This window comes from Coenobita brevimanus, chromosome 19 (assembly GCF_032717465.1).
Source record: "Coenobita brevimanus isolate Jiangsu-jjx chromosome 19, ASM3271746v2, whole genome shotgun sequence".
NCBI lineage: Eukaryota > Metazoa > Arthropoda > Malacostraca > Decapoda > Coenobitidae > Coenobita > Coenobita brevimanus.
In genome coordinates, this window is record NC_136972.1 from 18,291,314 (window position 1) to 18,313,678 (window position 22,365).

The window sequence follows — 22,365 nt, forward strand, 5'->3', positions numbered from 1 at the left end:
CAAGGATCACCTAGACATGAGAGGCACTCAGTTTCTTGCTGCAGCCTCCACAAACCCACAACATCCACTACAGCACATGGCAGCACATCCACCCACATCAAGGAACATCAAAACAACACCCAGCACACGATACCATACACAAATACTGTCATCTCTACCCCCTCGCCCACCTCAGACCAGCTTCCAGAAGCATATCCACACTCAGATCACTCGCCGCTCCATTCAGTCACTTAAAGACAACACACAGCTGCATGCACGGCCTCCTGACATCCACCCTTCTGAATCCTATCTTCCTCGTGAGGACAGGGTCCACCTGGCCAGGCTGAGATGTGGGCACCATTCAGCCCTCTTAAGCTACCAGAAGAGGCTGGATGACTCCGTTGCTGATGCCTGTCCAGGATGCAACACAGCACCCCATACTATTAAGCACATTATGGAAGACTGCATTGCACACAATCACCTACGCCAACAACACAACATACACTCTTTGAGAACTCTGTGGGAAAGCCCGGTCTCGGCCTTGGCCTTCCTAAGGGACTCGGGGCTGTTCGGTCAGACTGCCTAGGGAACAATTACTACTACATCTGCGTCATCTAACGCATTCTCACCATATGATGACAATCTTGATCTCGTGCACCAATCATCACTCCAGAGTTGTCTAATGCTCTGAACTGCACAAAGAGCAGTAACTGCAATGCTGTCCAGATCTTGGCTGCTGCAGCATCTGCATACGGAAAAGATCCTTCAACGATGCCTTTGAGCTGGCAGAGCATCTGTAGGGGGCAAATCAAAGGCTGTGGGGAACAGGCAGTAGCTCTGCACTCATCCTTCAAGTGTGCTGTTCCCCTCACCACTCAATGGGACGGTAACTTTGTTGCTGATGAACCTGGCCAAGAAAAGGTCAAATGTTTACCCATCCTGGTGTCTGGTGAGGGAATTGTGAAGCTGATGAAAGTCCCAAAACTGCAGTCAGGAACAGGAGCTGCCATGGTAGAGGCAATCTTTGCTACCCTGCAAGAATGGGACCTTGAGGATTCCATGATAAACATGGCCTTCGACACAACTGTTAGCAATACCAGAATTCACTCTGGGACCTACACCCTCCTGTAGCAAAAGATGGTGAAGGAACTTCACCGAGCCAGCAGGAAACACATCAGCAAGATCATCATCCAGAAAATCTTCACAGTCTGCACTATCACCTTGACGGCTGGATGGTCAAAATCATCTATTCAGTCAAGATTTACAGCTTCTGCTGCTAGTTCAAGCTCATTGCATGAGAGCTTGCCACACTCGAGTGGTTTGTTATCTTTGCCGCCATGATATACGGTATGTCCTGTACTGGTTCACAGTGCCAGTCTGCTCCTTGGAACAACGCCAGGTTCTTTCAGGACATCCTGGACTATTCAGACACCTCAACTGCTGCTGAAAAACCTTCAGTCATCAACTTTGGTACCTCTCTGAGGAACTGGTTGGCATGGCATTCTTCGAAGAGTTCCTAGACTTGGAAACAAAGAGGGCCATAGTAACAACTCTGGAGAAAGAGGGGGACAATGAGCTTGAGAAAAGGACTCTGGAGCTGGATGACTGTCATTTGAGCAAAGACCCTCCCTGATTTTGTCACGAGCACCACTCGCCGCCTTCGATCCTTCCTTGCCCCCTCCAATGGGTTCCTGAACGTCAACCCATCCACGAGGGTACAATGAGGTACCTACAAGAAAGCCAGTCAATGTGTCCCGTCACTGAAAATCAAGAACGACTTCACTGAGCGAGCAGTTGTGCTGATGCAGGATTTCATCTCCAGGGATGAGGAACAGCTGCAATTCCTGTTCCAGGTTGTAGGAGTTTATCGTCAGTGATTCCCGGATGCTCACAAGACTATTATGACCTCCCAAACTAGGCAACATTGAGTGGGGGATCGGACATCACGACAATCCCCCCCCCCCCCAACGACGAGGAGCTAATAATTACACTGGAAGGGGACCCAGATGCACCAACTAGGTATTCAGTCCAGATGGCACAGAATGTGAACTTCTAGCCCATTGGGCACCAGTAAATTCTACAGCAGAACACTCAGATGTGGCATACAGTGCTTTTGTACCAAGAAGAACAAAAGTGCAGGGTGGCCTGAAAAAATTTACAACTTTGAAATTAAGGACCACCCTACAGGGTAATATATGTAAATATGTAAAAGAAAAATACTAATCAGAACACAAACACCAGTGCCTCCAGGCCTAGACTCACACCCCTACACCTAATGGGGCAGCACATGCTTGGATGTTATTACAAATGGAGTGGAACATGTAGGCATTAAAAATGCTTGTTGGAACACGATATTAGCTGTTCTAAATATAAGCTTTTTCGGCAGCCTAACCACGCCCCCACAGGGGTAACACAGGATCGGATGTATTGTCATTAATAAGGGAGAACATGTAGGTGTAATAAAAGACTGATCAGAACATTGTATCAGCATACACTGTAGCTTCGTATTAATCTCTAAAAGTGTAATTTCACATAAAGTATTTCGAAGCCATTGATATAGATGGATTAAAAGTAGAGAAAATTCGTGTGAGTTCTCTAGCCACTATTGGTAACTGTATGAATGCTTTGCCTGCTATGTAATCAGCATCATCGTTACTTTCATTGTCATTGATGTTGTCATTCTTACTCTTGCTATTAGTGTCAAAGCAGATAGTGACATGTTTTGGATGCTTGTCTTAAACTCATACTGTGGACGCCAGTGTCCCCAGTTAAGGAGACACCCATGTAGACTGAAAGGGTTAGTCGGTTGATAATGCTTTTAATCGCTTCACTATGACATCACCATTTGACTGAAATTTATCTTCTTGTGTCAGCAAAATTGAAATTATAGAGATGTCATTGCACTAAACAGATTAATTCAGTCTCGAGCAGAGCAGGCGAATTGGTGAGACTGACGTATGGTAAAGCTCTATAAAGGAAGGTTACATCTATTTCCTCCAGTTTATGAAAGTCTCTCAAAGGATTGGTGTACCTAGTTCCACCAGTTATAAATGTTTTTCAGTAGAAGTGTGTATGAAATTCTTCCAAATATAGAAGTCTCTCAGTGGAAGGATGTATTAAGTTCCTCCACTTATAAAAGTCTCTCGGTGGAAAGATGTATCAAGTTCCTACATTTATAAATGTCTCTCGGTGGAAGGGTGTATATGGTTCCTCCAGTTATAAGTCTTTAAAAGGAAGGGTATATGTAGTTCCACCAGTTTTAAAAGTCTCCCAAAGGATAGGTATACCTAATTCCTCTTGTTATAAAAGTTTTTCAAAGGATGGTTGTTTCTAGTTCCTCCATTTGTAAGTCCCTCTCAAAGGGAAGATGTATCCAGTTCCTCTAGTTATTAAAGTTCTCTCTATGAAAGGGTATATCTAGTATCTCCACTTATAAGACTCTTAATAGGAGGGGTATGTAGTTTCTCCAGTTATATAAGCCTTAATGAAGGGGTTGTCTGGAGATATTATGAAAAAGAAAACATTAAAGACGTCACTGCGCTGAAAGAGTTAAGCAGACCTCAATACGTTCTACAGGGGCGATAGTTCTTTCGCCTTAAATTGGCTCGGATTTTCGTCGTTTTGCAGGTTATTTCGCTTATTTTAGTGGCAGAAAAAGACATTGTTTAGACGTTGCATACCCTTCATAATACTTTAAGATTAGCATCATGACCTACTATTAGTGTATTGGTACATCGTAGCAGTGAAGGTGAAGAGATGGGAGTTTTAGGACAAGATAAAGTGAAAAAGTATAATGAAGGTGTCAGAGGAAAGACATAGGTGTAATGTGTAGTGTGGCGGGTTTCATTGATCATACCAGACCCGGGTTACACCACCGGGTATTCAGTTGCGTTTCCTGCTCACTGTACCTAAAATAACAGTGAGAGGGTCTTGTATAGATGATGGTACTGGCATTGTTGACGGCACTATCTCAATTTATTAGTCCAAAACTGTCAGTCTGCTTTTGTCTACCTATCTGTTTATCTGTTTATCCATCCACATTTTTGTATATCGATTTATACATCTATTTTAATAATTATCATCCCTGAGTTTCCCTTTACCTATCTGTGCATCTATATATATCTGTATATATGTCTGTCTGTTTATCTGGCCATCTACTTGTTTGTCGACCCGTCTGTCAATATCTTTCTGTCTATCTGTGTGTCTGTCTCTCTGCCTATTATCAGTCTACCTCTCTGTCAGATTTTGTCTACTTGTTTGCCCATATCAGTCACTCTGTCTATCTATCTATCTGTGTGTCTGTCTTATTCCTCTTCTTTTCATTGATCAGTCAGTTCATTCAGTCAGTCTGTATATCTATCTTTTTGTTTCCTTTTTTTTATCAGTCAGTCAGTCAGTTTATCTATTTAACTATCTATCTACCTGTCTGTTTATCTGTCTCTGAATCTCTGTCTACCTACTTTGTCATCCGTCTGCTTGTCAGTCTGTCTATCTATCTGTCTCTCCGCCTATTACTTAGTGAATCAATTAATCTATGTCTATCCATCTATCTATCTACAGTATACTGTATATATATATATATATATATATATATATATATATATATATATATATATATATATACCAAATGGGCAGATTCGCGTGGCCATATGGAATGTGAGAGGTGTGAATGAGAAGAGCAAGAGGGTGGAAGTGGTGAATATGTTCAAGAGTGCGAGATATGCCGTGATGACATTGTGTGAAACGAAGATGTAAAGGTGCGAAGTGGAGGAGTGGGAGGGTGTGAAATGTGTAAGAATGGGAATGAATGGGCGAGGATGATGCAAGGAAGGAGTTGCTTTGTTGATGAATGAGGTGTGGCAGAGTGGAATGAGAGACTACAAATGTGTCAGCTCGAGGTGTGTGTATGTCAAGTTCAAGTTTGAGAAGGTGAAAGTGGCGGTGATTGTAACGTATGCATTTTGTGAGGACAGGAGTGAGAGAGACAAAGACAGGTTTTGGGATGAGCTGGGTGAAGTAGTGGGAGAAATGCCCAGGAGCTATAAAGTGATCGTAATGGGGGATATGAATGGAAGAGTAAGCACTGGTCCTGAGGATGACATAATGGGTTGTTATGGAGTACCAGGAGAAAATGATGATGGGAAGAGACTAAAAGATATGTGTCAGGAGAGGAGGTTGTGCATTTGTAACTCTTATTTCAAACACAGAGAGGGGACGGGGATCGTGTTGAAAGAAGCCTGATTGATTACGTGCTCATAGAGAGGTCGATGATGGGAATGGTTGCTGATACAAGGGCCGTGTGAGGACGATGTGGAGGTCTGTCAGACCATATGATTGTGGTATGCAAGATTAAGCTGAGAGGAGTGAGGTGGATCAGGAGAGAGAGGAAGTCAATGAGAAAGACTGAAAGTTGAGAAGCTGAGGATCAAAGAAATGGCAGATGATTACACGACCAAAGTAGGGGAGGAGTTACTGTAGAATTAGTGCACTGAAATGAAATGGGTCTGGACAGCCTGTGGAATGCATATAGGGATTGCTTAGTTAGGAATGCTATAGCGGTGTGTGGTGTGGCAAGAGTAACAACAAAGAAGAAAGGTACGGCATGGTGGATGAGGAGGTAAAGAGAGCGGTGGAGGAAAAGAGGAAGAAGTGGCTTAAGTGGTTACATGACAGGGGTTCAGTTGAAATAAGAACTGAATACGTTGGGAGCAATAAGCACGTAAAGAGACTAGTGATAAGGAAAAACAAGGAGGTAAATGAGGATCTAGGAAGAAAAATGAATGTGAACTACTCTGAATATATAATTTATTCTGGAAAGAGGTGCAGAAGTGTAGAAGTGAAAGTGGAAAGAAATGTTATAGGGTGAAGGATGTAGGTGGTAGACTATTAACCCATGGGGATGAAGTAACGAACAGATGGAAGGAATATTTCGAAAGCCTGATGAATGGGAATAGAGAGAGCACAGCGGCTGTAAACATGATTGGTTTGGGGGGGGTGCAGAGAAGGAATACATTACCAGGAGACGTGACACTCGCACAGGTGAAGAGTGCTGTGAAGCGGCTGAAAAATGGGAAAGCAGCTGGGGTTGGTGAGGTGTATGCAGGGATGCTTAAGTGTAGTGGGAGGAGTGGAATGAAGTGCTTGTTGGAGATATGTAAGAAGGCATGGACGAATGAAACTGTGCCTGCAGAGTGGAAAAAGGCTGTGATTTTACCCCGATACAAAAATAAAGGTGAGCGAAGGGAGTGTAAGAATTACTGTGGCATAAGTTTATTGAGTGTGGTTGCGAAGGTATATGGAAGAATTAGCATACAGAAAGTAAGAGAAATATCAAAAGTTCTAGTAAGTGATGAACAGGGTGGTTTTAGGAGTGGCAGAGGACGTATGGATCAAATATTTCCAGTCAAACAGATAGTAGAGAAGCCTTGTGAGAAGGACCATAAGGTGTTTATGGCATTCATGGATCTGGAAAAAGCATATGACAAAGTGGACAGCGAAGGATTGTGGAAAGTTTTGCGCATATACGGTGTAGAGAGTAAGCTGCCAGGTACCGTCAAGAGTTTTGATGATGGTAGTGAAGCATGTGTAAGGGTTAATGGGCATCTAAGTGAATGGTTTACAATTGGTGTGGGCGTGCGACAAGGTTGTGTGATGTCCCCATGGTTGTTCAATATATATATGGATGGGGAGATGAGAGAAGTAAAGACACGAGTAATGGAGAGAGGGATGGCGTTGGTAAAGAATGGTGATGGATGGAACATCCCAAATTTGTTGTATGCTGATGATGCAGTACTGCTTGCAAGTACCGGACAAGAACCTGGTAGGCTAGTGCTGAGTTTTGCTGATGTGTGTGAGCGTCGTGCCTTCAGAGTAAATGTAGAAAAGTGTAAAGTGATGGTTATTGAGAGAGAAGGTGACTCCCAGTGTGATGCAACAGTGAATGGAGAGAGATTGGAATTGGTGATAGAGTTCAAATACCTGGGCACAGTGACAGAAAAGAGAGGAAAATGTGCAAAGCAAGTTGAAAGTGGAGTGGCACAAGGAAGAAAAGTAGTTGGTGCAATGAAGGCCATGATAAGAAACAGGGGCTTGAGTGTTGCAGCTGAACGAGGCTTACATGAAGGAGTGTTAGTGCCAGCTTTAACATATGGATGTCAGAGTATGGTGTGGCATGAAAGTGAAAAGTCAAGAGTAAGAACAGTGGAGATGGGACTGCTGAGGAATGTATGTGGAGTACAGAGGGTGGATAGGATACGAAATAAAGTGATTCGTGAAGGATGCGGAATGAGGAAGTCGGTGGACACCAGAATCAAAGAAAGTGTACTGAGATGCTATGGTCATGTGGAGAGAATGGATAACAACAGAGTGGTGAAAAAGGTATATCTGAGTGAATTCAAAGGAGGGAGAAGGAGAGGGAGGTCAAGAAGAAGGTGGAGAGATATGGTGGACGAGTGTGTGAGGAAGAGAGGTTTGGAAGTCGGTGAGGTGAGGGAACTGACAGGAGATCGAGCTGGTTGGATGAATATTGTGAGGAGAAGTGCATGATCAGGGGTTTTGGCACCCTTTCTTTAACGTGGCAGCGTCTGGATTGACTCTATCGGATATGATTATGTGAAGCTACAGAACATGGTGAATGCTTTTGGCGTATCCAATAGAGTCAGGATTGCAGGGGCTTGACTGATGACTGAATGGAAGCTTGACCCACTGGATCGGGCAAATTTGGGCTGTTTGGACATTGCTACTCCTCACCCTGCCCTAGGGTGGGAAAAGAGGTTCGGATGGGCTTGACTGATGACTATGATGATGATATATATATATATATATATATATATATATATATATATATATATATATATATATATATATATATATATATATATATATATATATATATATATATATATATATATATATATATATATATATATATATATATATATACAATCATCATCATCAGACGTTTGAGTATCCACTGCAGGACCGGTCTATCCCGACCGAACTCGGGACGGTACAGCCAATGTATCTCTACCAAGTGGCTTAGGCTGTCTGGAAGACATTGTATGTAGGGTGAGAAGTGCTTGTAAGTGTATTGTAGTGCTGGAGTAGCTTTAAATGTGTGTGTAGTCTGTGAACCAAGTGTAATCGGTCCGCGCAAGCCAACTGGTTGCAAGCATACTTTATAGTAAGCGACACTGGTTCAACCACAGCACCCCTTGTGGCGGGGCGCGAACCCTGGTTCACCCATGTACGAAATGCACAATCTACCACTGTACCACAGAGGCTCCATATATATATATATCTATATATATATATATATATATATATATATATATATATATATATATATATATATATATATATATATATATATATATATCCATTGCTATTTTGCCCCATGAGCCAGTTCGTCCTGACATTTAAGATGAGACTGACCAGCCTCACTCATCCCTGAGTGACATTACGTGAGCAATAAACCCCAACCATCCCTTGGATATAGACTCTGCTCAATCCGATTGGAGCGCCATAATAACCCACTAAATCACCAACCGCCAAAATTTGGTTATATGGTTACCACCCAGTGTTGAAACCATTTGGCTTGTCACTCAGTGTAGAGTCACCCTCAGGCAGAAGGAAGAGCAAAGAATGAAGGAAAGAAAAACAGAAGAGGGGGTGTAAAATCACCCGCAGGGAGAAGGACGAGGAAAGAATGAAGGAAAGACGGAAGATGATGGAAGCAAAGAAGGATGGAGGAGAGGAAAGGGCAGACACTCAAGAGCAGCACTACATCCAGTGAGTGGATGGTCAGTGCCCCCACCTACTATATTATATATATATATATATATATATATATATATATATATATATATATATATATATATATATATAATCCATTCCTATTTTGCCCTATGAGCCAGTTCGTCCTTACATTTAAGATGAGAGTGACCAGCCTCATTCATCCCTGAGTGACATTACGTGAGCAATTAACAACACCCATCCCTTGGATATAGACTCTGCTCAATCCGATTGGAGCGCCGTAATTACCCACTAAAACACCAGCCGCCAAAATTTGGTTATATGGTTACCACCCAGCGTGGAAACCATTTGGCTTGTCACTCAGTGTAGAGTCACCCTCAGGTAGAGGAAGAGCAAAGAATGAAGGAAAGAAAAACAGAAGAGGGAGTGTAAAATCACCCGTAGGCAGAAGGACGAGGAAAGAATGAAGGAAAGACGGAAGAGGATGGAAGCAAAGAAGGATGGAGAAGAGGAAAGGGCAGACACTCGAGAGCAGCACTACATCGATTGAGTGGATGGTGAGTCCCCCCCACCTACCATATTATATATATATATATATATATATATATATATATATATATATATACCCCACCAGGGTAATAAACTTTGGGAGCGTTTTTCTGGCCACGTACTGCATCGGCGGACATAAGGGGTGCTGTGGTTGAACCAGTGTCGCATACTATAAAGTATGCTTGCACCCAGTCGGCTTGTGCGGGCCGATTACACTTGGTTCAGAGACTACACACACACCCAAAGCCACTCCAACGCGACATTTACACTTACAAGCACTTCTCACCCTACATACAATGTCTACCAGACAGCCTAAGCTACTTGGTGGAGATACTTTGGCTGTATCGTCCCCACTTTGGTCGGAGTAGGCCGGTCCTGCAGAGGACACTCAAACGGCTGATGAGATGAAATATATATATATATATATATATAAATATATAAATATAAATATATATATATATATATATATATATATTATCTCTGTCTTCCTTCTGCTAATTTATGTATTATGTGATTGTAAATAATATTGAGATTGTCCATTCCACACAGCTTCTTGGTATTACTAACTGTACTTTTCTGTTCCTGTTTCTGCATCCTTCACTCTTCATATGTTTGTGAGAAAAGGGGATAGCTTCATTACGAAAATGACGACGAGGAAGATGAGAATGATATTTTTACCTGCCGCGATAAAGAACCCGGTATTGTTTATAAATTTGTCCGTCTGTCTGTGTATCTGTTAGCACAATAACTTCGCAACCGCTCAGGATATCCTCACAAAATTTTACAGGTGTGTAGTTGGGATGGAAATCTGTGACTTCGAAATTGGTAACAGTAGGTCGAGGTCTGTGTGTGTGCTGGCGCGATAACTTTACAACCGCTCAAGATATGATCTCGAAATTTCACAGATGTGTAGTAGGGATGAAAATCTATGAGTTCGAAATTAGTGAAAGTAGGTCAAGGTCAAGGTCATATTCCGAGCCGCGCTAAATACGTATCGGCTAGCAACTGGTGTGATTCTCTCCTTGGAGGGCCTCTAGTTGTTGTTCTTGTTGTTATTATTATTATTATATTTATTATTATTATTATTATTATTATTATTAAAATCATTATTATTATTACTATTATTATTTTTATTTATTATTATTATTATTATTATTATTGTTATTATTGTTGTTGTTGTTGCTGATGTTGTTGTTTTTAATGTTGTTGTTGTTATTCTTCTTGTTGTCGTTGATAGTATTGGGGTTTCCCAATATGCTAGAAGTTCAACTGAAATTACAATCGACAATCTGAATACGGAAGTGCAGAAGGAAAAGAAGCTGGTAGGGGTTAGATAAGAGTGAAAGAAGACGGGAGGAAAGGAAACAGAACCGGGATTAGAGAAGAAACTATAAAAACGGAGAGAAGGAAGAAAGGAAGAGTTTGAGAGGAAAGTAGGACGAGAAAAAGAAGGAAGAAAAGATGGTAGGATACATAGAAGGAGGCTAGTGGACGTTAGATAATCGCAGTGACAGGAGTGAAAGGGAAAGAAGGGTAATCGAAGGAGGGAGGAAGGGAAGGAGGGAGGGAGGGAGGGAAGCTGGAAGGAAGGAAATAAAGAAGGCCAAAGAGGAAGGAGATGGAAAGTGTAACAGAAGGAAGGAAGGCGAGTAGGGAAAGAACGGATTTGAGTACCAGAAAGAAAGAAGGACGCACTGAAGGAAGGACAGAAAGAAAGCCAGGGAATGAAAGAGAGGGAGGAAAGAGTGATATCAATAAGGAAGGAATGCGAGGATGGAGGAAGGAAGGAAGACTAGAGAACAAAGTGAAGTGACGGAGGGGAGAATTGAAAGAATGACAATAGTAAAGCCTTGTGAAATAAATCAGTTAATGAAGCTTGCGAAGAATGGGAGGAACGACAGAATGGAGGTAGGTGTGGAGAGAAGGAAGGAAGGAAGGAAGGGGGGAAAGGAGGGCTGTGAAAAAAAAAAAAAAAATAGAAGGAAGAAAAGATAAAATGAAGATACAGTAGAAAGGGGCATAGTATTTGAAAGGAAAGAAGGAGGAAGAGGGGAATGATGGAAGGAAAGCTACTATAAGCCAATTTCGTTGGCAAGATAATCAGACCATAATTACTCAGCCGAAGCACACCTGAGACGGGATGAAATGAGAAAAATGTTCCTGAATTTTGACGGTGAAACTATATATTTTCCATTCTTCGCATTATTCATATCTTTAATTTCTATACATTTTAAGGTTTTATTTTTTTTTATATATTTCCATCTCTTCACTATTAAAGATAATCTTTGTCTTTTTTCTCCATATTAATTAAATATTGTTAAACGTTTTCACCTTTTCTTACTTCAGCTTTTTTTTTAATTATTATTATTATTCAGTCGAAAATGCTTCATTATTTTTTTTTTTCAGGATTTGACTCAGTGTCACGTATTTTCCGTGTTAATATATTTCCAAATGTGTTTCTCCTTTTTTTACATAATTCTGAAAAGAGGAAGTTATTCTGGAAAGAAGGGCGGATATATAGAAGTGACAGTGGAAAGAAATGTGAAAGAGTGACGGATGTAAGTGACAGATTATCAACGCATGGCGATGAAGTAAGGACCAGATGGGAAGAATATATTGAGAGTCTGCGAACGAGAATGGAGAGAGCAGAGCGACTGTAAACATGATTGATGCTGCTGGTGCGCAGAGACGGAATGCTGTGCCAGGAAATGTGACAATCGCAGAAGTGAAGAACGCTGTGAAGCCGCTGAGAAAACGGGAAAGCAGCTGATGCTGATGAGGCGTATGCAGAGATGATTAAGTGAAGTGGAGACAGCAGAATGAAGTGCTTGTTGGAGATATGCAAGAAGGCATGGATGAGTGAAACTGTGCCAGCAGAGTGGAAAAAAGCCTTTGATTGTATCCCTGTACAAAAATTAACGTGAATGAAGTGAATGCGAAAACTATCGTGGCATAAGTCTATCGAATGTTGTAGGGAAGGTATAAGGAAGAATTATTACTGAGAAAGTAAATGAGATGTCACAAGGCCTAGAGAATGACGAACAGGATGGCTTTAGGAGTGGTGGATCAAATATTTGCAATGTGACGGATTGTGGAGAGAGCTTGCGAGAAGGACTACAAGGTGTTTAAGGCATTCATGGATCTGGAGAATGCATGCGCCAAAGTAGACAGAGGAGGATTGTGGAAGGTTTGGCGTATATACGGTGTGGATGGTTAGCTGCTAGGTGCAATTAACGGTTTTTATGATGGCAGTGAGGCATATGTAAGGGTAAATGGCCATCTAAGTGAATGGCTCATGATCAGTGTGGTGTGCTTGTGTCCCCATGGTTGTTCAATATATACATGGATGGGGTGATGAGAGAAGTAAAAACACGAGTAATGGAGAGAGAGATGGCGTGGTTATAAATGGTGATGGATGGAATATCTCAAATCTGATGCATGTTGATGATGCAGTACTACTTGGGAATACCGGACAAGAGCTTGGTGGACAAGTGCAGTGTTTTGTAGATATATGGGTACGTCTTGCCTTTAGAATAAATGTAGAAAGGAGTAAAGTGATATTTAATGAAAGAGAAGGTGACTCCCAGTGTGATGTTACAATGAAACGAGAGAGACTGGAATTAATGAGAGTTCAGATACCTGGGTACAGTGACAGAAATGTGCAAAAGATGTGGAAAGTAGAGTGACACACGGAAGGAAGGTAACCGGCTTACATTATGAAGTGTTAGTGCCAACTTTAACATACGGGTGTAAGACTATGGTGTAGCATAAAAATGAACTCAAGAGCAGGAGCAGTGAAGATGGGACTGTCGAGGAATGTGTGTGGAGTACAGAGAGTGGATAGGATATGGAACTACATGATTCGCGAAAGATGTGGAGTGAGAATGTCTGTGGACACCAGAATCGAAAATAGTGTACTGAGTTGGTATGGTCATTTGAAGAGAATGGATGATAATAGACGGGTGGAAAAGGTATATCTGAGCAAATTTGAAAGAGGGAGGAGGCGAGGTAGACCAAGAAGAAGGTGGAGAGATATGATGGATGAGTGTGTGAGGAAGAGAGGCATGGAAGTTGGAGAGGCGAAGGGACTAACAAGAGACAGAGCTGGCTGCATGAATTTTGTGCAGAGTAGTGCATGACAGGGATTTGGCACCTTTTTTTTAACGTGACAGCGTTGGGTTGACTGTCAGATATCAGGTCTGTGTGAAGCTACAGTACATGGTGAAACCTTTTTTGCCTATCAGAGTAAGCCAGGATTCCGTGGGCTTGACTGATGAGTGAATGGAAGCGTGGCCCGCTGAATTAGGCAGGCATTCGCTGTCTGGACGCTGCTACTCCTCACCCCCCCCCCCCAGGGTGGGAAAGGAAGTCCGGATGATGATGATGATAATGATTTAATTTTTTTCGCTTTTCTTCCAATTTTTCATATTAGCTTTTCCCTTACTTCAAAGATTTCAACATTTCCATAACTTTTCCCAATTATAATTTTCCACCTTCCCCAGAATATATATATCGTCACTTTGTTAAAAAAAAAAAAATTTGTTTACCCCTTATATTTATTTTTGTTTTCATTACCAGTTTACTTTACTATAGTATTTTGGATTCCTGAAGCATTACAAAGTGCTTGCAGTACTCCGAAGTATCGTAGGGGTTTGTTGGTCGCAGAACTGGAATTCTGGGACTCTGAGCAAGACGAAGGATGAACACAGAGAACCATGCTGCAGTGAGCACTAGGGTTATGACAAAAAAATATTTTCACTATTTTTAAAAACCCTGCTATGCTAGGTGATGAACTTTAATGTATAAATCACAAATATGATGTTGGTTTTGCATTTACCTTTAAAAAGTCTCCCCACACAAACAGTTTCCATTGGGCTAAATTTGCGCATTTTTTTTACAATTTTGTGCTGTTCAGTCAAGATCGATATATTTCTACTATATATGTGTTTGCAGGGTACCTAATGTATATTGAGACGGTATTACCATGGCATACTTCAAATCTAGCGATTCTGTCGTGAAGAACGCGCAGAAATGGGGTGCAAACCTGCCAAAGTCAAATTATACGAAGTGGCGTAATCTACCCAGGATGGTTTGACTATGTCAGAATGCCTTCAAAATATGATATATTGGGAAGGTACCATGTGTTATTAGAGGATAAACTGAAGAAAAGCAGGATTCAGCAAATATATGGCGAACTAATCCAGTTATGGGAAAAGTATAGTTTTCCTGCACTGAGTCAACAAGCAATTAAAGCATGGCTGAACAAACTGATCAGTGAATATGAAAGCTACCAAAGAAAATCAAAAGAAGTGTTTCAAAATGAGCTGAAAAATATTTTTGACAAAACCAAAGTTGATGGGGAGTAGCATTGCCGGGAAGATAGGAAAGTGTATCATAAACAAATAACATCTGGTGGAAAAGTCAATACACTACACATAAACTTGCAGCATTATACACAATCCATCCATCATAGAGGCGAAAACACTGTGAAACAAGTGATATTCCAATAACACAGAAAGTTGGTACATCATATGAGAATGAAACTGTAGATACTACTTCAAGTGTCTCCACAAGAGATACAGAGAAAAGTTACAATGAAGAAGCCCCAAGTACAAGGAAGATGCCATCTTCGGCATACCATGCAACGAAACTGGTAACAGGTCATTCGTTGTCAACCAGTAAAGCATCTAGTGTGACCTCAACCCCCGGTAATGAAGGAATCCCTGTTTCCACAACTACACAGTCTGGTGTATGGCGTGGCGTTGTCAGGGCTGAAGAAAAACAAAAGGAAAAAATCAAATCGGTACTACAAGAAGAGAAAAACTGTTGTTTGCATTTTGATGGAAAAAAAAAATATCAAATAGAGAATATCATGTAGTCTGCCTGCAAAGCAAAATTAGGAAGATCAGTTTGGGAATCATAAATTGTGGTAGTGGATCAGCTCAGGATATTTTCAATGGCCTTCAGAAAGTTCTAGATGAATACTGTATGATGCCTGGTCAAGTTTGAAAATGATCGTCATACAGTAAACACAGGACATATGAATGGTGTTGTGGTTAGGATACAGAAAATGATTGAAAAGAGTTTGGACAAACCACAATATATTGGATGTCAGCATCATGTACTGGATAGGATCATGAAACATGTTATGACATCTCTGTGACAAATTTGACTTACAAGTCTGATGAGGAACTGACTGAAAAGTATGTGGAACTACAAAGTTCTTTTGAAGCAGGTAAGAAAATGGAAATGGGTGAAAAGCCGGGATGGAGAGATGACTTCAAGTTCCTGTATGAATTGTGCAAAGCATTCCAATTCTACAGGGAACAAGGGGCATTTCCAGAAATCAAATGGAGGAAATTACCATCATTACATAGTGCCCACTGGAATTCAAGGGCAATTTACACCCTAATCGCGTATTTTCTGCTTCCAAACTTGTGAGGCACATTGGAGATACCAGCACGCTTTATTGCTTATGGATGGCAAGAGGCGTGGTTTTCTGATCAGAAATTCAGAAAGATATCCTATGAAAAACCTACTGACCAGCGATGAAGAACTCAAGTGCCCTAGCGCACTGAAGTGCATTGAAACCAACTGGAGCAAAGAAAGATTTGCTCTGAACATACCATGGACCAAAATCATTGCTGAAAGGGCAGTAAAACTGATGGAGGAATTGAGTGGGAAAATGCAAGAAGGACACCTACTTAGATGTGAAGTTTGTGGTAAAAAATACACTTTAATTACGTAGTGTGCATAGTACGTTTTACGATTATTTTGTTTTTTGCAAAACAGTTTGACTTGGTGTGGGGGATCTTTTGATGGAATTAAGCGAAATAACCAATACATTTGTATTATGTACCAAAATGCTCATCGATTCCCACTGCAGGCTATTTTTTTTTTTTTTCTAGTCATAACCCTAGTGAGCACTGAGGCGGTCATCATAACTGTTATGATACGAAGTGCAAGGTGACTGAGAAGGTTACTTTCAATCGGCGGCACTTACATAAACGGAGTACTCTGCTACCCGGTTGTAAAAACCTCCCTCAACCCTATCCCCTGAAAGAAGGATGGTGAAGTGTAGGAGAGCAACTTCAGTCTGTAGTCCACATTGTTCATGTTCAGTGAGTCTGGGGTAACAACAACAACAACAATGGGATGCAAGAGGAAGAGAGTGTTGAAATTATCACTTCACTGATATAAGCTGGGACATAAATATGTGACAAGAATTGTTTTAATAAGCTAGGCTTCCATGATGCACTCGCAACAATATAATCATCTGGTGCTAGCCAGAACAAAATAATAGATTTGACACAACAATGATACGGTTACTGTAGAAGGTATTATCAGTCAGGTTCATATGACACCATGAGTTGAATATACTTGTCTGGCGTTAGCTGGTATCAAATATTAGAATTGTCTTTAACACGAGAGTTAACAAAACTGGATATAGTGAGAAATGAACCACTAAAATATGGCAGGCAAGGACAACAGAATCTTCAAAGTATCTGTTTGTAGATACAGTGGATTTATTATATTCTTTTAACTGAGCCTTGTCTGAAAATTGCCATCTCTATTATGACGCTGACTTGTAACAGAAAAATAACACTACAATACGATGATATCTTTGAAAAAAAAAAAAAAAAAATGCTATGAAAAGGAAGTACAACCATGTCTTATATTTTTCTGCCACTGAGCTGAATGAAACATCTCCAAAAGAGAGAAAATTGGGGCCAAGTTAAAATGAAGGAACAATGGCAACCCCAGACGGAATTTTAAATGCTCAGCTGATACGTCACGATAGAATTAATATCGATATTAAACAGAGCGTGAAACATGGTATTTGGAAAAATTTCGTAGCGCGTTTCAAAATGTATAATACAGTGAGAGTATCGATATTTGAAAATAACTTTACATAATATTTTACCTAATGAAATAATGTGAAATGATGTACAGTTAATATGATAGCATATGAAGTACTGTATTTAAAAATTTCTTAACACTTTCATGGTATTATAGGTGAGAGTGACTGATTACTGGCAACATAGTGCTTCAGAAAGTTACATAAAATACAATATTATTCAATTATTTCCTTATTATCATGTCATATTAATAATAGAACATATCCCAGATTATGCATTATTCATCCTTTGATATTTTATGTACAGTACCTCGTTACAGTACAGTATTTATATATCAACCCATAAATGCACGCACTTTCCTAAGATCAATGAAATATTTAGAAGGCAGAAAAAGCAACAAGGATTTTGTCATCGCACTAACGTGATTGAAATGAAATTTTGTTTCCATCCTTAAATAACGAGCGAGTGAGCAAGCAAAGGTTACTGCTGGTGTATGGACAGAAAATTAAAATGAGCGGCCCGGCCTTGCCCGACCGTCATGCTTTTTAGAGGCTAATGACTGTCTACCTAATAATGCAGAGCAAAAATTTGTTTCTCTGTATGCTTGGCCGATCAGTTCAGTTTTGTATTTCATGATTCACAAAACCATTATCACACCTAAACACTATGCAAGTTTCAAGAATAATAATAAAAAGGTGTCTTTCAAAAATTTCAAGTTTCAGCTGCTTTAAAAAACTGTATACCCTATATGTATAGAACAATCTTTTAACGAAATTCGATTTTAACAACCACCTCGAGCTGGTCGAACAATATGTTCATTTAACGAATTTTCGTTCGGTGAAAGAATGGACGTGCAGGAAACACCATCCAGCATGGTGTCCCTACACACACACACACACACACAATCCTCTGCATCCATCAAAACGCCACATCAATTTTTGGGTGACTAGCATTTATTGAGAAAAAGTGCCATTAAACCTAGCTGTACATTATTGTGTATGGCTGTACGGCTGAACGACGCTCTGTATATAATGACCTCTGCTCGGTAAAAGCCACAACCCCTGGGAAATTACTGAACAAAATGGTATTCAGCTTTAACAAACTACAGTATAGGCTTTAAAGTCACGGGTCTAGTACCAATCAGTTTGTTATGTGAAAGGTGTATTATACTGTGACTTCTACTTATCACGGGAGAATTTCCTGATCGAGATTCGGTTTTACATGTGTTAACTGATGTGTTACGTTTTTGTCAGCAGCAGAATCAGTTGCAATCATAAAAGCTTGCTCACTCATAATGCATGAAAATGCACTTCATACTGGTTTTGTGTGTGTGTGTGTGTGTGTGTGTGTGTGTGTGTGTGTGTGTGTTCTTACCTTACCTAATTGTTCTTACCTAATTGTATCTTTACAGGAATGAGTCAAGCTCGTACTGTCCCGTGTCTTAAACCATATTCATCATATATCTCCTTAAATTTATGAATTGTTTTGGCACACACTATTTCATTCGGTATTGCATTCCACTGATCAATTACCCTATTTGGGAAACTAAATTTCCTTACATCTTTATCGACTCCCTTTTTATGCAGCTTTTTGCAGTTTCCTCTTGCTGATGCTTCTCCGTAGAATATATATATTCATTTATGTGTATTTTCCCCTTCCCTGATATGCAATTATACACCATAATCATGTCTCCTCTTTTCCCTCTCTCTTGTAGTGTTGGCAGATTCAGTTTCTTTAGTCTTTCTTCATTGCTTAGATCCCTTAAGCTTGGTACCCATCTTGTAGTGGCCCATCGAAATTTTTCAATCTTATCTATGTGTTTCTTGATATGAGGATTCCAGACTACCGATGCATACTCCAGGGTTGGTCTGATGAAAGATGTTATTATCTTCTCAGTATGTCCTCATTTATGTATGTGAATGCTATTCTCATATTTGCAAGCAGTGTATAGATGTTCCGTACCTTCTCACTTATCTGGTCAGCCGGAGATAGTCTGTTAATGATAATCACACCTAAGTCCTTTTCTTTTTCTAATATCTGTAGGGTTTTACTTCCTAACTTATAATCTCAATCTCGTCTTTTCCCACTTTTACCAAACTTGATTACATGACACTTGTCCACGTTGAATTCCATTTGCCATGTATTACTCCATTCATGAAGTTTATTTAATTCTTCTTGTAGCTCTTTACAACAGTCTGTGTTAGTAATTCTCATTTGTATTTTTGCGTCATCAGCAAACATAATTATTTAAATAGCTTTCATTTCCAGTGTTACTATCTGTATCATATATATACACTAAAAACATAATTGGTGCCAGCACTGAGACCTGTGGAACTCCGCTAGGCACTTCCCTCCATGATGAGTAATTTCCTCTTAGTACTGTTCTCATTTCCCTTTTTTGAGAAACTCTTGCATCCAACAGTACAGTTTGCCTCGGATTCCTCCTTGATGGTACAATTTCCATAAAAGTCTTTGCTGCAGTACTCTGTCAAATCCTTTCTTGAAATCTACAGTAGATAAATACTGTCCACCCATCCTTCTCTTTTCTGTAATGTTTCTGCAACTCTGTCATAGTAGCTCAATAGATTAGTAACACATGATTTTCCCTTTCTGAAACCAAATTGTCTTTCTGTTATCATACTGTGTTCTTCTAGATGGTTTACCCAAACTTTTCTTATCAGTTTTTCCAGTATCTTACTTACAACACTGGTTAGTGATACTGGTCGGTAGGTGAGTGGGTTTTGTCTATTCCCTTTCTTGAATAAGGGAATAATGCTTCCTTTCTTCCAAATATCAGGCAGTTTACCTCAACCCAAGGATTCCTTGAATATTAAGGATAATGGTCTACTTAACTCCTTTGCACATTCATGTAGCACCCAATATGAAATTTCGTCTGGACCATTTGCTTTTCCTTTGTCTAATTTACACAACTCCTCTTGTATTTCTTTTTCTGATATTTTTTATACCTGGTAATATGTTTGGGCATGCATGTTCAATATCATTCCTCTCAAAATTATTTTCTTCTGTAGAGACTGTTTTGTTTAATAATAATAATAATAATAATAATAATAATACCCCATTTAGTTGAATAAAAATGTGTCAACCGTTCAACTGATAAATAATCTTCCAAACTGATTTCATCGCTTGGATTGTAGCCCACAGTTATTTTTTTCTGGATCACTGAGAGGAAAAATGGCAGGCATGTTTTTTTCATTGCCAGACGCCATGTATCCCAAATGGGGTGGCCAAGGGCTTAGAGTTAATTGTTTTACAGGGAGGGGCACTAATCCTCCACCAACCCCACTTGACATGTAGGGATGCCAACAGCATCTGGTGTTCCCAGACGGTCACCCATCCAAGTACTAACCAGACCCAAAGTTGCTTAACTTCGCTGATCGGATGGGAAGCGGTGTACTCAACGTGGTATGGTCTTCTTGGAGCTGATTATACTAAAATGCATATTATCATAGGCATTTGTTAACCAAGATTCACAGAGAAATATATTTGGAGCTTAATTGTTATGCTCAAACTTATTTTAACCCACCGTGTCCCGTTGACGTATATATACGTCCACACGTTTTGACACTGTCAGTCCCACTGACGTATATAAACGCGAATCAATTGCATGGTCCCTAATTTGCACAATTTTCAATTTTCGCGAGTGATTTTTGGTACGTATACATGGGACACCTTCCTCTACAAGATGCCAGGCAGGGACAATGCCTTTCCCAGCATGACCTCCCCCTCCCCCCCCGCACGCCATTGTCTCGGCAATTCACCTGTTACCAGTGACCTGGCCAGTAAAGACAAGTCGTGCCACGGTACGAAATTCAGGGCCAGAGTGATGCCCCAATCAATGACAATGTAGAGGACAAACTTTACATGGCATTAGAAGAAGAAACAGTCAGAAATGATGATCAGGTAATGTCACCAAAAAAGATCAGGTATGTTGATGTGTTTGGTGAGTGAAACAATGCTTATTTTGCCTATATTACTATGTGAAAACCAATATACTCTCGTACTACATATAAATTCGTACCAAATAAATGAATAACTATCATTAGGAGGAGGCCGTAGCACGGGCTGAACAGGGTAGTACTCCCGAGAGGAATGGGAATGCTGGTGATAGGGAGAGCTGGAGCTCCTGTTTCACTAGCTATCTAACCATCCCCCTTTGCTGACCTTTTCAGTGTGACAGTAACATGGAGAGTAGACCAGCATACTCTCCCAAACATTTCCTCTAACTATTTATGCACTACACCACATGCACTTTACATTTCACACAACGTATCCCACTATGTTACAGGGGTTGGCGCCAGCAAGGGCATGCGGCCAGAAAACTTTGCCCTCGCTACCTAGTGGTGGACTTCTGGGGGGAGGCGTGGCGGGGGGCATAGATCGTGGGTCCAGGGCGAGATGGGACTCAGGCCTGTGCTAGAGGGTACAGGGCATTGCGGTTCCCAGGCTGCCGCTTCCGCCCAATAGAGCGGGGCCCGAACCTGGGAGTAGCGCCCCAGGAGGCTGCCCTATCAGTGGGTGTATAATGGCGGGATAGTTGCAGTGCCAAGACGCGCTTGGAGGGTGTCCCTGCAGCTGTCCTAGCAGGGTGCCCCGAGGCCACTACCACAGCCACAGGTAAGCTGGTGGGCTAGGGGTCCCAGATCCATTGCCTGGACCTGGGACTGTGCAGTGAGTGGGACCTGTGCTGTGTCTGTCCCCCTTTATTAATACTGAAGATGACAAAACAAAATAAGTTTCAAAGCAAGCCTGAGGACAGTAAATCACCCATGAGGATGAGAGTGGGTTCATGGAATGTGGGAAGTTTGAGGGGAAGAGTGGGGGAAGTAGTTGAGGCATTCAGTAGGAGGTGGGTGGATGTGGCGTGTTTGCAGGAAGTCCAGTACAGGGGTGGATCAGCTAGAAAGATTGTTGGGAAGGACTGCTGCTATAAGTTGTTTTGGCAGGGGAGGACAGACGGATATGGAGGTGTTGGTGTGATGGTTGCGGAGAAATGGGTGGAATATGTTATGAATGTTTTGACAGTAAGCGATAGGATATTGGTAGTGAAAATTCTGTTGGGAAGAAAGATGGCTGCGATTATATCAGCATATGCTCCACAGGCAGGATTGGATGAATCAGAGAAAGATAGATTTTGGGATGATTTAATACGTGTAGTGGGTGGTATGCGGGATGATGAGATAGTGATTTTGGGAGGGGAATTAAA

At 40.9% G+C, this 22,365-nt stretch overlaps 1 pseudogene; it reads right to left on the reverse strand.

Moving 5' to 3' along the window:
* Positions 1–20,460: 20,460 nt before the first annotated feature.
* Positions 20,461–20,578, reverse strand: LOC145391783 (5S ribosomal RNA; annotated as a pseudogene).
* Positions 20,579–22,365: the final 1,787 nt, after the last annotated feature.